Source organism: Podarcis erhardii (assembly GCF_964252035.2).
Source record: "Podarcis erhardii genome assembly, chromosome: 16".
NCBI classification, from domain to species: domain Eukaryota; kingdom Metazoa; phylum Chordata; class Lepidosauria; order Squamata; family Lacertidae; genus Podarcis; species Podarcis erhardii.
Window position 1 is genome coordinate 6,762,976 of NC_138514.1, and position 16,301 is coordinate 6,779,276.

General features: G+C 48.4%; 1 protein-coding gene across 1 annotated transcript in view; it reads right to left on the reverse strand.

Moving 5' to 3' along the window:
* The window catches only part of LZTS1 (leucine zipper tumor suppressor 1), a 46,436-nt gene extending 31,464 nt beyond the window's left edge, over positions 1 to 14,972 (reverse strand). Inside the window, exon 1 of the mRNA XM_081843295.1 lies at positions 14,861 to 14,972. The gene's annotated coding sequence lies outside the window, so the exon portion shown is untranslated. The remainder of the gene's footprint in view (positions 1 to 14,860) is intronic.
* Between the last annotated feature and the right edge of the window lie 1,329 nt (positions 14,973 to 16,301).

Consider the following 16,301-nt stretch of genomic DNA (forward strand, 5'->3'; position numbering starts at 1 on the left):
GCTGCTGGGCTATGCATCCCAGCCAGGACGCAAGGCAGAAATCTCATAATTCTATGGCTGGTGAATGTCTGTCCATAACACCTCTCCTTACATGCCTGCCCGTGTTGGCAGTTTCTATTAGTTAGTACCTTCCTTCTGCAGTTTCCAATGAAACAACAAGCTCAGGGTGGGGTGGGAATGGAAACAGACCCTTGCCAGCTTCATTAATGCCACTTCTCAGGGGGGTTTTTTAAACATAAATATAAAAGTATTACAATGGGTGCGTTCACATGGCAGTATACAGTGGTAAAGGTAAAGGGACCCTTGACTGTTAGGTCCAGTCGTGGCCGACTCTGGGGTTGTGGCGCTCATCTCGCTTTATTGGCCGAGGGAGCAAGCGTACAGCTTCCGGGTCATGTGGCCAGCATGACTAAGCCGCTTCTGGCGAACCAGAGGAGTGCACGGAAATGCTGTTTACCTTCCTGCCGGAGTGGTACCTATTTATCTACTTGCACTTTGACATGCTTTTGAACTGCTAGGTTGGCAGGAGCAGGGACTGAGCGACGGGAGCTCACCCCGTCGCGGGGATTCGAACTGCCGACCTTCTGATCGGCAAGCCCTAGGCTCTGTGGTTTAACCCACACCTCGGGTTAAAAACTTAATTCGTTCTGGAGGTCCATTCTTAACCTGAAACTGTTCTTAACCTGAGGTACCACTTTAACTAATGGGGCCTCCCACTGCCGTCGCACGATTTCTGTTCTCATCCTGAAGCAAAGTTCTTAACCCGAGGTACGATTTCTGGGTTAGTGGAGTCTGTAACCTGAAGTGTCTGTAACCCGAGGTACCACTGTATTCCATTTCCCCAATGTTCCCCTAATTTTTAATTTCTGCATTATATTTGAGCTACAAAAGCCACTTATAGAAATCAAGTGGAAGTTTAGGGCTCAGTTCTGTGTCAATGCTTTCAGGAAATCCATCTGCAACCCCATTAATCCACAAAATTGTGGGAGTAAAGTGATGAAATTTGCGGTGGCACGCCAACACAGAGTTCTTTCTTGCTGTTTCCATGGGGGAATTGTGGGGCAACAGAAGCACTGCCCAATGTTGCACGTTGTTGTATCACACCAGATACAAGAGAATCATAGAATTGTAGGGTTGGAAGGGACCACGAGGATCATCTAGTCCAACAATGCCACAATTTTTTGCCCAAAGATTAAGAGTCTCATGCTCTACCGACTGAGCTGGTATACTGCAGGTATAGCAGTGTGAAAGGGTCATTGGACACAGGAACTAGCATTCTAATCAGGCATCATAATCACGTCTGAACGCACCCTTTGTGAATCAATGGTTAGGGCTGACCCGATCAGCCAATCAGCGAATCCCCTCTGCTGGAGAGCAGAACTCTGTATGCCTTGTGACCTGCCCCTGACCCATCACTAAGATGCAGTGAAGGATGCTAACCCATTGCTAGTGTTGAAGCAAGATTCAGCTGCCATTCTGGTTGGCTTCTGTATATGGAATGGGGAGAGGGTACCACTTTGTCCTTGCCCCTCAGGCAGCAAAATGTCTTGAGCCAGCTCTGCCAATGGAGCTGTACAGTTCACCTGCATGTCTGGGGTTGGGGTTAAGGGATGGGAGAACAGTGAAGGAAATAGCCATACTGCAGAGATGGGGGGGGGGGAGAGGGGGAGCAGTCATGGAAAAGAAGGTGGTTATTGTTGCTAATTAATTTAATGGAGTTATTAAGCCGGGTTTTCAAAAAGCAGATTACAGTGTACTCTAAAACAAAGAGTAAAAAGCTAACTAACTAACAACCCATAAATGCAGGGCTGTATGCAACTGACTTCTACCCAGAGTAAACTCACTGAAATGAATGAGTTCTAAGTTAGACATGCCTAATAATTGCAGAGGGTCTATTATGAGTAAGACTAGGACGGGCTACAACTCACAATCAACAATATTCAGGACCTGAGCCACTAATAGAAAAAATAAGAGCAGCAGCAGATAAAAGCGCAATATGACAAAATCAACCAAGTGCAGACTGGATTAAATAAGCCTTTGGCCAGCAAAGGGGAGTGGAATACTTCCTGGGAGAGGCAATTCCAAAAATTTGGTGCCACCCCATAAAAGGTCCTGTCCCTGGTCTCACTTCATAAGAATGCTGTGTGTGCCTGTTAGTAGTAATTAAAGAGACACTCTCCAAGGTGGGAAAAGATTCTCAGATGTGGTTCCAATGCACATCTGAGAATACATTATTTAATTATTCTCTCTTTCAACTGTGTAATGGATTTTTAAACTGCTTTTCAAGAACAATTATCTTCCCAAGGCAGACTAGCAGCTGTTCACAGGAGACGTGAGAAATGCAGGATGCTTGCAGTGGAACCTTTCAGCGTGGCCATCAATAGGCTGAATAACCTGATACTTGTGTATTTAAATGGCATTTCTATCTTTCACACATGCTCACAGACAGCAGGTTGGGAGAGGCACAAAAGTATCTTAAGTGCCATGTGTGAAATATTCCGAAATCCCGGTGGGAGTACAGTGTCTGACACGTCCATAACTGAAAGCTCTTGGCTACATCTGAGCCTCCTTGGCAGATATCTTTCCTGTTTCATGGCACTTAACGCCCACTGCAGGGATTTCTGAACAAGCATGGTTGGCAATGGAAGAAGATGCATGCAGAGGAAGGATGGGGCAAGCGAGGCAGAGGAAAAATGCAGGAAGGGAAGAAGAGCCAGATAGCATCATAGCTCTCAAGGGTATTACATTGTTCTAGGGACAATCTGGGAGAGGGCATTGCTGTAAAGAAGGAAAAGAGCTTTTGTGGGGTGGAGTGGGAAGCTGCAAATCTAGAAACAGTTTAGTCCAATTCCTAAAAATAATCTGAGTCTTGCAGCACTGTGTTCATGGGACTTACTCTCTGGTAAGAACCTATAAGATTGCAATCTTAACAAGTTGAACAAAGAACCCTGCGGGCTCAGATCACAAGTCCATATAGACCGGCATCCTGGTTCCAAACTTTGCCAGCAATTTCTGCTGTTCTCTCAGTGGCAGCTTAACTGAATAGCTTCCCATACCCTTGAACTTTGTCTCCCCTTGCAAACCCATATTATCCCCAAATGCAATGCCAATTTTCAGATGGTAGAAAACAATTTTTCCATAGGTTGTAGATCCCACTCTCAAAGGCTAGATTTAAGAATTACTTTATTCTTTTGCTGAGTCCATTATGGAATGTGTGCTTTTTTCTTCAGTTACAAGGTGAAATGAACAGTTTAAGTGCAAACTGACACAGAAAGATTTGCTAGAGTTATTAATTTTACTCTTTCCCTTGTAAGCCATAGTTATAGTTAAACATGGAACACAGCACATCGTACAAGCAGGTTTATTGCAGAGAAGCACGTTTATTGGACCAGTGGAGGCGGCAGCAGCCACCACCAATGTCTTGTAAATGTCAATTACAACATCTAAATGTGCTCTGCAATTTTCACGCCGAATTAGAGGACCTATAACACCATCTCCTTGCATATGAGATATGGCAGCCAGCCAAGCGCATCCATCACGCATCCGTGTGAGACCTCAAATCAATTCCCCTTTCACAAATTCTCTTGCAGGCAGAGGGCTGTGCAGTATTTCATGGGGATGAAGAGGTGCTCATCAGAGATTTGTCTTGCAGAGAAAGAGCCTGATAAGTAAAGCACCTCCATAGTCTTCCTACATCGCTGCCTATATTTAAGACTGTGAAAAAGACCCAGAGGTGTCTGTAGCCAATGCCCCTTCCCACACAGAATAAATTAAAATATGGTTGCTATGCTGAAGAGGAGGCGGTCCCTGTTCCTAGATTTATTTATTCAGTTTCGCTAACAGACTCATAACTGGTCTTTAAAGAAAGAGTCTTCACAAAGTGGCTTATAATCCATCCATCTACATATCTCAAAACATGGCTGATTAAATATAATTTAAAACAATTTTAAGTATCAATTTCATAACACTATGTTTTAAAATAAACAGCACAAGAACAGCAGTGGCCCAGCATGGATTAAATCAGCTTTCCTGATGCAAATAAAAGCATGCATGGTTTGGAACAGGGACGTCCAACAGGTAAATTGTGATCTACTGGTAGATCACTGGTTCTCTGTGGTAGATCACTGGCTCCCCCCAATGAAGCCCAACAAGTTTGGCTCCTCTAAAAAAAAAAGCTCAACATCTTTGCCCTGCACCCCCAAAAACTGGGGCTTTTCTCCTCCCTCAAAAAGCTCAACAATTCTGACCTGAACCCATAAAAAACAGGGCTTTCCTTCCCCCCCAAAAAAGCTCAACTGCCAGTTTTTAACTCTGTGAGTAGATCGCAGTCTCTTGGGAGTTGGCCATCCCTGGTTTAGAAAAAATGGATAATTCCTCCCCGCACTTCCTGACTCCCTGCCAGTTATATTACAACTTGGAGTCACCCAATGAAACTGACTGGCCGTTAATTCAGAGCAGACAAAACAAGTATCTCTTAGCAGACTGATATGCCTCACTGCTGCAAGATATGATGGTGGTAACTGGCACTGATAGCTTTACAGGGGGCTAGCCCTATTCTCCGTAAATTTGCCTGCCAATGGCTTTTGGCTAGGATATCGTAAACCTTCATGTTCAGAGGCTATCCATCTCTGAATACCACTTGCTGGGAGAGGGTTGCCTTTGGGGCTTCCTGGAGGCTTCTGACAAAGCGCTGAGGGAAGCAGGCAGCTGCAGAATGAGAGGGAACTTTGGTTTGGTCCAGAAGGGCTCATCTTATGACCAGGGTGGGGTAATTTGTTCGGGCCACATTCCCTCATGGACAATTTTCTGGGGGCTGCATCGCAGTGGTGGGTTCCGCCAGAGTCAAAAAGTGAGCAAGGCCAGAAACCAATGTGGTGGAAAGATGCATGTGAACAGCCAAGCAAATGCTAGAGGTTTTTTTTTTTTTTTTTAGACTCTCAGCTTTCCATGGAAGGGACCTGGAGAGGGATTGTGGGCTGGGGAGACTCCCAAGGGCTAGACAGAAAAGCTCACCGGCCATATTCAGCTCTTGGGCCCAAAGTCCCATACCCCTTGTCTTACGGCCTTATTTTTTATCTTCTGACCTTCCACACAGGCTAGCATAACATTCCCCTAGCAAGACTGCCATCTTTGCTCCAGGGAACAGGCTGCTCTTTCACGTCACTGGCACAGCGTCTCCCTGCCTAAATGCAGCATCCAGCCCACATAAGAACACATTCCTTCTGTAGCAAATTTAGAAATGAAGTAATGGGAGGTGGGTGGTGGGGAGAAACGTTTCGCCTGGCATGTAACTGGTCCTTGAAACTTGTTGCTATGGAATGGAACAATGCCTGAGAAGGCTGCCCATGTTAAATAATACATCCATTAACCAATGGTTCGCTCTGAGCACTCCTATGTCAAGATGATGATGATGATGATGATGATAATAATAATTTATTTCTATCCTGCCCTCCCCAGCCGAAGCCGGGCTCAGAGCGGCTAACAACAATAAAAGTAACACAGCATTCTAAAATCAATTCATTCTAAAATCAATTCAGAATCAAATTAATGGCAACCGTTGGGCTAGAGTTCTATCAGAATTATCAAAGGAGGGGGTCTGACTGTGCCTTGGCCAAAGGCCTGGTGGAACAGCTCTGTCTTGCAGGCCCTGTGGAAAGATGTCAAGTCCCGCAGGGCCCTAGTCTCTTGTGACAGAGCGTTCCACCAGATTGGAGCCACAGCCGAAAAAGCCCTGGCTCTGGTTGAGGCCAGCCTAACCTCCCTGTGGCCCAGGATCTCCAAGATGTTTTTGTTTGAAGACCGTAAGATCCTCCATACCAGGAGAGGCGGTCCCATAGGTATGAGGGTCCTAGGCTGTATAGGGCTTTAAAGGTTAAAACCAGCACCTTAAACCTGATCCTGTACTCCACCGGGAGCCAGTGCAGCTGGTATAGCACCGGGTGAATGTGATCCCACGCCGAGGACCCTGTAAGGAGTCTTGCCGCGGCATTCTGCACCCGCTGGAGTTTCTGGGTCAGTCTCAAGGGCAGCCCCACGTGGAGTGAGTTACAATAATCAAGTCATGTGACCGTCGCGTGGATCACAGTGGCTAGGTCAGGGTGAGAGAGGTAAGGAGCCAACTGCTTAGCTTGGCGGAGATGACAAATGTATCCTTTATTTTGGATTGACTCCTGCAATGTGCTTTGCGTGGGGCTGCCTTTAAAGATGCACTCACTGATTGCCTCCCATTGGCTATGGAGAGGATGCTATGTCCTGGTCCTATGCTAGATTCCAGGGAGAAGGGAGATAGTAGGCTGGGGGGGGGAGGGGAGGTAGGGCTGCTCAGAAGATGCAGGACTGCAGACAACTTTGAGTGACCAACTTGCTCCAACAAGGGTTGGGAGCTAAGGCTCTGGCATCAAACTATGTCCTCCAAGCTCCACCTGTCCCATGGAGAACTTCAGGGCCTGAAAGGGTTAACCCCCGGCCTGAAGATGGGCAGTCCTCCTCTGTTCCATAGCCTCCCTCCTGGTGCATCCTTTGTGCCACTGGACCGGTGATGTGTGATGGGAGGCTCAGGAGAAGGCCTTGGTGGTCTACCAGATTCCTCTGGTGGATCCTGTCCCCCAGTCTCAATGGTCCCCTGATCTTCAGGAGCTGCCTCAGAGTCCTGAACCTGATCTTGCTTCTCAGCCGCTGCCTCTGCTGCCAGATTCAGGGGTCATCATGACACAGGCAGGTTTTGCAACCAGGATTTCAACCATGGCTGGCAACCGTGGTTTTCCGGGCAACCTCAAACCATCATTTCCTGCAAACTACAGCTTGCTACCATTTTGGAAAGAGAGAACAGCACAGGATGAGAGGAGGGAGGGAGCCCAGAAACAGACCTGAGTCTCACAGAAGCACAGAGCTAGAGGGAGGGTGCCTTTAGGGCACCTCGTTCAGTCTCCTGCTCAGTGAAAGCAATTCAGTGCTCTAGCATCCCCAACAGATGGCTGCCCAGTGTTTTTCTGAGGATCTCCAGGAAGGAAGAGCTCACCATCTCTCTGGGTAATTGGCTTTGCCATTGAACTGCTCTTACCATCAAGGCACTTTTAATGTTCAACCCAAATCTGCACTCCTGGAAAAGCAACTGCCAGAAAGGGAAGTCCCACCTACATTATGGGCCGAGGGACCCTCTAGATACTGTGGAACTCCAATTCCAATCAGTTCCAGGCAAGCTGGCCAATTGTCAGGTATGATGGGAGTTGTAGTCCAACAACATTTGGAAAGCCAGGTCCTGGTTTTCATTAAAGGCACATAAGCTCTTAAAATGTATTTGTTGTTTAAATGTTTATTTTTTTACCTTTTGGCTCCCCAGGTGGACTTCCAAGATATAGAAAGATATGTTAAAACAATCACACACACACACCCACATACCCTGGGGAGAGGGGAAGAAGATTAAACCCTTAAACATAGAAAATGGTTTTCACAGACTGTTGAAATGCCAATAAGGAGAGGTTGTCCTGCTGGGCAGGGGTTGATCTACCAATTTCAGTTTCTCTCAGTTTATCATTTTTGCAATCTTAAGTTCTGTTCTACACATTTCCACATCAGTCTGCATTTTTTAAGTAGTCTCATGAAAATTGATCAGCAGTTTAATGCAAATCTCTCCTAAAACACACATATTTTATGCCATTTTGGCTACTATATACATTTTTGTAATGCAATGTTTCCTTGCTTAATGCATTTTTTAATGCTATTTTCTGTAATATGTGCATTTTGAGGCATACTTTACCTTCAGTATATGCATTTTAGTTCACATTATTTGGCAGGAGAATTGCATTGCAAAATTTGGTGAAGTGTCAATTTCAAGGGAAGGCTGCATTTCCATTTTTGCATGTGTTGGAACTCATTAATTTGGTAGGTTCACCTTTAAATGCAAAGTGAATCTCATTTCTCCCCAGTCCTTGCTCCTGGGGTTCATGTTCCACTAACCTGGATGCCACCACCAAGAAGACCATATCCCAGTCAAGTGAGCCTCTGATGGCATGGAGAGGTGGAACAAAGTGCTTTGCCTATCTGCGCAAGGAAAGCAGAAATTGTATTTCTGCAAGCAACAAAAGCAAACTCTACTAATCAGATCTCAAAATAAACAAAAGAATGACACAGGAAAAACAACAACAGAATGGAAGCACATAAAAGGATGCCAGAGAAAAAGGAGTAGTGTGGAAGAAGCAAACTAGGGCTTGGACATTCAACCAAGGTCAAACAATTTCTTTGCTTCATCTCGTGCCGGGGCTCAAGTTCAGCTTACAGCATTCTCTTCCCTCTTCCCTTCCGAATCCGGTAACTTTAAAGCTGCTAGTTTCCAAGCAGAAGACTACTGTTCATCAACCTCCCACCATGTTTCAGCCCTGCCTGGCAGTGACTAACGTGGTGGCACAGCAAGCTAAACCCAATTTTAGCAGCTCACAGTGCCAAGCAGAGGGTGTGTTGTCAGGGACTGGGGCTGCCTCAAACAGAGAACCGGGTGGTTTCGGCAGCCAGCGAGCTGCCAGGATGGAGGGTACAGTACAGCACGGCTGGGATGCGCAAGACTCGGGGGGACAGAGTGTGCAAGTGTGCTGTTCTGGTTACACACATACTCACTCAACCAAGTGCTATCCAGCTGCTTCCACTTTGAGGCTAGAAGCTGTGCTTCCATCTAAAACCAGTGTCGCTTTGCACACACACGAGACAGAAAGGGGAAACATTTTGCATCCGTTGCTCCGTGCCATTCGTGTTAAACCCTTTGCAGCCTGAGGGCCTCATTCCCTCCTGAGAACCTTCCAGGGGCCACAGGATGCATGTGGTGGGTGGGTCCAGAGGCAAAAATGAATGAGAACGTTACTTTTGCACGATGGGCTCATTTCTGCAAACACTTACATCACCTCTCTGTCCACCTCCACCCAGGCAAGCAAGAAGCAGTATTAGCAGCCAAGGAGGGTGCAAAGCAGAAATGTGGCCTGGGAAGACCACTGGAGAGAGTTTCAAGGGCCAAACAGAGAGATCTGGAGGGCCACATTTGCTCCCTGGGCCTGAGGTTTCCCATCCATGTTTTAAACCATGCTTATGCCCCACTTCTTTTCCTTGTCCCATAATTCACCAGATCTCTGATTTCACACCATCTATCATTTTACCATACTTTCATTTCAGCAGTGTTTGAAATTAGCCATCCTGCACCAACCAGCTCCATCCCTTGTCATCCATGCACAAATGCCTGCAGGGAGCAGGTCTCTGTGTAGACAGCTGCATGTGCAAAGGCTTCCTCTGGGCAACCTGGAACCCTGCGCAATCAAACGATGCCTTATGAGGAACGGCTAAGGGAGCTGGGCATGTTTAGCCTGGAGAAGAGGAGGTTAAGGGGTGATATGATAGCCATGTTCAAATATATAAAAGGATGTCACATAGAGGAGGGAGAAAGGTTGTTTTCTGCTGCTCCAGAGAAGCGGACACGGAGCAATGGTTCCAAACTACAAGAAAGAAGATTCCACCTAAACATTAGGAAGAACTTCCTGACAGTAAGAGCTGTTCGACAGTGGAATTTGCTGCCAAGGAGTGTGGTGGAGTCTCCTTCTTTGGAGGTCTTTAAGCAGAGGCTTGACAACCATATGTCAGGAGTGCTCTGATGGTGTTTCCTGCTTGGCAGGGGGTTGGACTCGATGGCCCTTGTGGTCTCTTCCAACTCTATGATTCTAGGATTCCAAGTCAACACGCGAGCATTGCGCATGCAGCTGTGTGCAGAAAGGACCTCTGATTACAGATATTCGTGCTGTTTGCGCTGGGGTAAAGCTAACCAGCGCAGCCCCTGCATGTCAGGAAAAGCATGCAAAGAAGACTGCTGCCTGTTTCTATGCAGCCAGCTGCAGCCGGGGGGGGGGGGACTGCTGTTCTTCAAAAGACAGCAATTTGCAAAACAAGGTATTACTGTGTCCTCAGAGCTCCAGAGACATTTGCACAGGAGGTCACAGAGACATCCCATGAGCCGCTTGCCAATGCCAGCCAAAAATCAAAACCATTTGCAAACAATGCCTGGCCGGTTCAATTGCTGTGCCTGAAGCAAACCTTGGCAAACCACACTCCAGCAATAATTATGAAGTGAGGTATTCAGCTCGCATCTGGCACTGCTCTATCAGGAATTCTAGATAGCACAGCCTCATTAGGACTTTTGTTCCAGGTGGTGCGCTCCACGGAAACCACATCTGCGCTCACTCCTACCTATCATGTTGCACCCTCCTCCTAATGCATTTGAAAAACACAACGATCACAAGGTCCTCGCTTTGGCTCTGATCACATCCCCTCCACCTCCAGGGAGAGGCCTTAAGCCACAAAGGCTGCTTGCAGTTGAGTCTTAAAAACCCTTTTCAGTTTCCCTTTTATTTCCCCCACTCCTCAAAAATATGGATCAAGGCAAAACAAGGAATGATGGGAGCTGGCCTGATGTTTGTGAACAAGAACTGGAGCTCAGCGGCAGAGGGCATGTTTTGCATGAAAACAGTTCCAGGTCCGATCCCAGTTAAAAGGATTAGATAGCAGCTGGTGATGGGGAAAGGCTCTTTGGCTGAAACCCTGGGAAGCTGCTGCCAGTTAGGGCAGAAAATACAGGCTAGATGACTGAGTAGTGTGATCTGGGAAAAGAGAACTTTCTATGACCAACAGGGGCCAGGGTGGTTTTAGAGCTGTGTGTCCAGCTCACGCACTGGCCATTGAGCTGAGCAAAGCCTGATAAGCAAGGCGCTGGACTTTGGGAAGGGGGCACGAGGCTCTGACAGGGTCTTCGGGTCCTCCTGTCTCCTTCCCAAAACCTACTTAGCACTTTCCCAGCTTTGGGTAGGAGGTGGGAGGGCTCTAGGACTCTGCCAGATCCCCAAGCCTATCACTACAGGGTCTAAACTCAATTGGAATGGATCAGGCATAGGCAAACTCAGCCCTCCAGATGTTTTGGGACTATAACTCCCATCATCCCTAGCTAACAGGACCAGTGGCCAGGGATGGTGGGAACTGTAGTCCCAAAACATCTGGAGGGCCGAGTTTGCCTAGGCCTGGAATGGATGGATTCAGGTCCGAAAGGCAAAAGTTGTGTCATGAAGCAGAAACAATGGCTCTGCAACCATCTTGCCACCAGGTGGAAGGAATGGGGTGTCATCTCAGTAGGGCTACATCTGGTGGGGGCTGGTCCAATATGGCCCTGCTGAGTCTCAGTGGTTCCCTTGTAGAAATCAGCACAGAGGAAGACGGGGACAAAACTAGAATTTGTTGTCATTGGCTCAGGCTTCCACTTACTGTTTGGGTTCCCTGCCTCCCACCCCGCCAATCGCAATGGGTACCAGCCACTACTTCACAATTGCAAGGGAAGTGTACTTCCCAGATGATGATCTTACCCCACCAATGCCAGGAGTTTGGATTTCCTCCATGGGAAAGTTTTCGGTGGTCAAAGAACAGGCAAAAGGAAAGGAGCAGTACAGCACATGCTTTCCATGCTGAAGGTCCCAGGCTCAATCCCTCACATTAATGGGATGGGAGTCTTCCCAGACGGAAGCCTTGGAAAGCTGCTGCCAGCCAGTGTGGACAAAACCAAGGTAGACTTGGTGTAAGACAACTCCCTACTTTCTCTCTGTTTAGGACTTATCCAGATGGTGTAAAACAACTACCACCAGATTTTCTCCATAGCACTGTACTTCGAAATTTAACATTAAAGAGCTTCCATTGCTTTTACAATGTGTATAGCATTTCTTCTCACAATGCAAATCCATACATGCCTTGAACAGGCTTGTATCAAATTCTAGTCCTACTCAGAGTAGACCCACTGATATTAAGAAACATGACCAAATTAAAGTCATTCATTCCAATGAATTACTCCAGATAGAAGTTGGTTGGATATGATCCTACATCTCATTCAGTTTAATGAGGCTTATTCCCTGGTAAATGGGCTTAGGATGGCTGCACTGGTTCCCTGATGTGAAAATTAGTGGATAGACAACAAAAATTGCTTCATTGCAGAATATGATGGTGCTGATGTATTCAAGCACTGGAATTCTATGGGGTATAAATATTTTTTAAAAAACCATCTCTCTCTCTCTCTCTCTCTCTCTCTCTCTCCCTCTCCACTCCAAGTTTACAAAACAAATCAGATAAATACACATGTCATGAACTTAAGTAGCCTCAGACTCTGCACATGAAGGATGTGAAACATTCAGCAGCAGCAGTTGTGATCTCCTGTCTGTCTGTAATAAATGACAAGGGGTCCGATGGCAGCAGGGGGGAAGGTTAGCTCTGCTTCCCGCAGATTGTTGTTGCAATTAAAAGAGAACATCTGGAATGGCCCATTATCTGTTCACTCTGGGTGAAATACATGCAAATGCCGTGGTGAGACTTCGCTAACGGTGATCACTGTTTTGTGAACAATGCATGCTGCAGCATTTTCCTGGACACCACAGACAGTTGTCTCTTAAGACCTGGACATTACACTGTGAATGGCCGGAGTATTTTCTGCACCAAAACACACCAGTTTCTCAGATGGCAGTTCTAAGAATGCCTTATTGCAAGTGAGCCCGCTTGAAAACAAAAGGGAACAGCGGGTCTTAAAGTCAATTCAAATCTGCACCGACCACATCAAGATGATCACAATCTAGGCATGGTACATTTCACCACAAAGGGATTTTTATCACAGGCATGGCATTCCATCTAAGAGGGGTCCACTTCCACTAACACATAAAATATGTCACCAAACCAACCAACCAATCTAGAGCTATACCTCTTGGCATGCTGCCACAAACAAGTTTCATTATGTATGCATGGGGGTGAGTGGGTGGACAGGCACACTGTGGGTGGGAAGAGAGGAAATCAACAAGAACTACGGTCTCCATCATATTCCCAACATGAGCAAATCCACTCTTTCTTCCAGGTCAGCTGCTTTCAGCATTAGTGACAAATTCCAGAGGAGCGGACGTGTTTGTCTGTTGCAGCAAGAACAACAGAGGTTCCATGTCCGCTATACATTTAAAACAGTATCATACCACTTTAAAGAATTATGGGGACTGAAGTTTTTTAAGGGTGCTGAGAGTCCCCTCACAGAACTGGAATTCCCAGAGCTTCCTGGGAAGAGGGCTTGATCGATCAATTGATGAATCCCTCTGGGAATTATAGGGAAGGGAATAGGAGCCAGAGTCTTGCGGGACAAAAAGACTAACACATTTACTGTACTGTAAGCCAGAGGTTTTCAACCTTTTTGGGTCCACGGCTCCCTTGACCAACTACATTCTTTCTGAGGCACCTCTGTGGGGCTCAGGAGTCCAGTTATATCACCCTTTGCCTGCAGAGCTGGCAGCCTCTCGCCCTTTTTCGAACACCTTCCCTTGTGGAGTGTTCCCTCAGCCTCCTCTCCTCTCTCCTTGGGAGTCCTCTAGGCAGCCGCAGCTGCCGCCCCTGGTCTCTGAGCTGCCCCCCTGTCCCAAGAGAGGTGCCTCCTCACACTGCCCCACAGGGGCCTGGGAAGCGCCCCCTGACCAGCCTGGGGAGCTTGTAACCAGAGCTGCAAGCCTTTGGGAGGCAGAGACACGCAAGGACATCAGAGGAGGGTGGGAAGAAAAGAGGGACAGGGGCCAGTGTTCCACACGACACCCCTGACCATCATTCAAGGCACCCCAGGGTGCCACGGCACACTAGTTGAAAACCACTGTTGTAAGCTATTCATGCAACTGGCTCACAACAGCTTATCTTTTGTAACTGGTCTAGAGGTCCAAACACAGCTTGTTCTAGAACTGATGCCATAAAGAAAGAAAGCTGCCCTACCAGCTCAAACAATTTGTCCGTTTATTATTTATTCTCCCTTTTAATCTACTGAATTTAACCTATTAATGTTACCTATCATCACTTACCCCTATTATCTAGATTCTCTATTATCCCTTTTATCTACTCGGCCAGGAGTTCTCCGGGGTATTCTCTACCACCTGGCTATACAACCCTTTTACCTAGAAATCCCCCAAACAAAAGCTGAGACCTTCTGCATGCCAAGCAGGTGCTCTGTCACTGAGGTATGCTCCCTCCCCCTCAGCACTGAGCTATGCTCCCCAAATCATGCCGCCTATTGAAGATACACTGTATGCAAGTGCCGTCAACAAATGCTGGCTATGTCCAGCACCACCTTATTAGAACAGCCCTGAGTCTCGTTATCAGATGCTCAGGCGTTATTTCTGAAGACATGCACTTCTCCCCTGTGCCCTGAGCAGTCTGCATTCCTGGCACAGGAAACACAATGCTCTCCCAACTGTGAGAACAGCACACCGGGCACAGACTTGTTTTTTTGCGCATACCAATGTGCCGGCACAGGCAGCCCATGTCTGGTGTGGGTGGGTGGGTTCGTTTCTGCAAGAGCTGTCCATGCGCTAAGTTGTTCATTGGACCCACCTTGGGAAACCGTTGCTACCTACCCAAACCCTTGTGATGTGCGGCGCGCGCGCACGGGGCACATGATGGATGCTGTCTGGTTTTGTCTGTCTGCTTCTGTTTACACAACATACCCCTTCTCCGCCCTGCAGGAGACGGCGGTCGGAGCAGCAATCAAAAGCACCCGAATTGGAGCAAGCGTAGCAGCGCACCTGCTTTTTGCGCGCACAAACGTCCCGGGTTCGATCCCCGGCGCGTCTCCAGATAAAGAGTCCGCAACAGAGCCGTGGCCAGCTAGTGCGGACCCTGGCGAGCTAAAATGCTCTGCACTCCCTACGAGGCAGCTCCCGCCGTTTTGTCCCTAATGCGCCACCGAGACGCGCTTCCCAGCCCGGGCTAATCCCACCCCACTCCCCGCGTCCCAGCCTCCTCCCGCCCCGGGCTCGGATCCTGCCTCTCCGCGCGCCGCCCTCACCTGAAGCTGCCTCTTCGCTGCAGCCTGCTGCCACCTCCGGAGCGCCAAGCACGGGCGATCGCGCCGCCGCCTCCTCCTCCTCTCGCCGCGATCCCGGCCAGGGCTGCTCCTCTCCGCCGCGCCGCCACTTGCACGGAATTGGCGAGGCGGGAGAGGCGCCGCGCGCGCGCGCGGGCGGGCGGAGGAGGGCGAGGAGGGCGGCGCTAATTGGCTGCTCCCTCGACTTTGGGCACGCGGCGAAGGGGAGACGGGCGCGCCTCGGGCGCCTCCGGCAGCTGCCCTGCGCGGGACGGAGAGCAGGGGAAGGACGCGCGGGCGGGGGACGAGGAAGGGCTTGCAAGCAGAGGAGTCCCCAAGGGGCGGCACGTGCCGGCTGCCCTCGCTGGCAGGGAGGGAGGGAGGGAGGGAGGGAGGGATAGGGACCCATGTGGGATAGAGACGGAGGGCGGGGAAGGGGCTGCGGGGGAGGAGCGCGGGGAAGGAGCCAGGCTGAGCCAGCTTTGCACGCACCACGTCTCCTGCTGGATGTTGTTGTTGTTTAGTCATTTAGTCGTGTCCGACTCTTTGTGACCCCATGGACCAGAGCACGCCAGGCACTCCTGTCTTCCACTGCCTCCCGCAGTTTGGTCAAACTCATGTTCGTAGCTTCGAGAACACTGTCCAACCATCTCGTCCTCTGTCGTCCCCTTCTCCTTGTGCCCTCCATCTTTCCCAGCATCAGGGTCTTTTCCAGGGAGTCTTCTCTTCTCATGAGGTGGCCAAAGTATTGGAGCCTCAGCTTCAGGATCTGTCCTTCCAGTGAGCACTCAGGGCTGATTTGCTTCAGAATGGATAGGTTTAATCTTCTTGCAGTCCATGGGACTCTCAAGAGCACCATAATTCAGCACCATAATCCAGCACCATAATTCAAAAGCATCAATTCTTTGGCGATCTGCCTTCTTTATGGTCCAGCTCTCACTTCCATACATCACTACTGGGAAAACCATAGTTTTTACTATAGGGACCTTTGTTGGCAAGGTGATGTCTCTGCTTTTTAAGATGCTGTCTAGGTTTGTCAAACAACAACAACAACAATAAATTTTATTTATACCCCGCCCTCAACAACAACAACAACAATAATAAATTTTATTTATACCCCGCCCTCCTCTGCCAAGACTGGGCTCAGGGCGGCTAACAACCAATAATAAAAACAAGTTGATTAAAATACAATTAAAAAGAACAAGATTAAAATACAACATTCTCCCACCTTTCAAACTCTCCCCTTCCCTCCTCCAACGCATCTCCCCGCCCCCGATTGCCGTCAGTGGGGGAAAGGGAGGTGGGGTGCGGGGGTGCGAGTAGCCTGGGTTGTGATTTGGGATGAAAAGTGTGGTATCCATGTTTGTCCTCAGAGTAAACCCTAATGCAGGCATAGGCAAACTCTGCCCGTCAGACGTTTTGG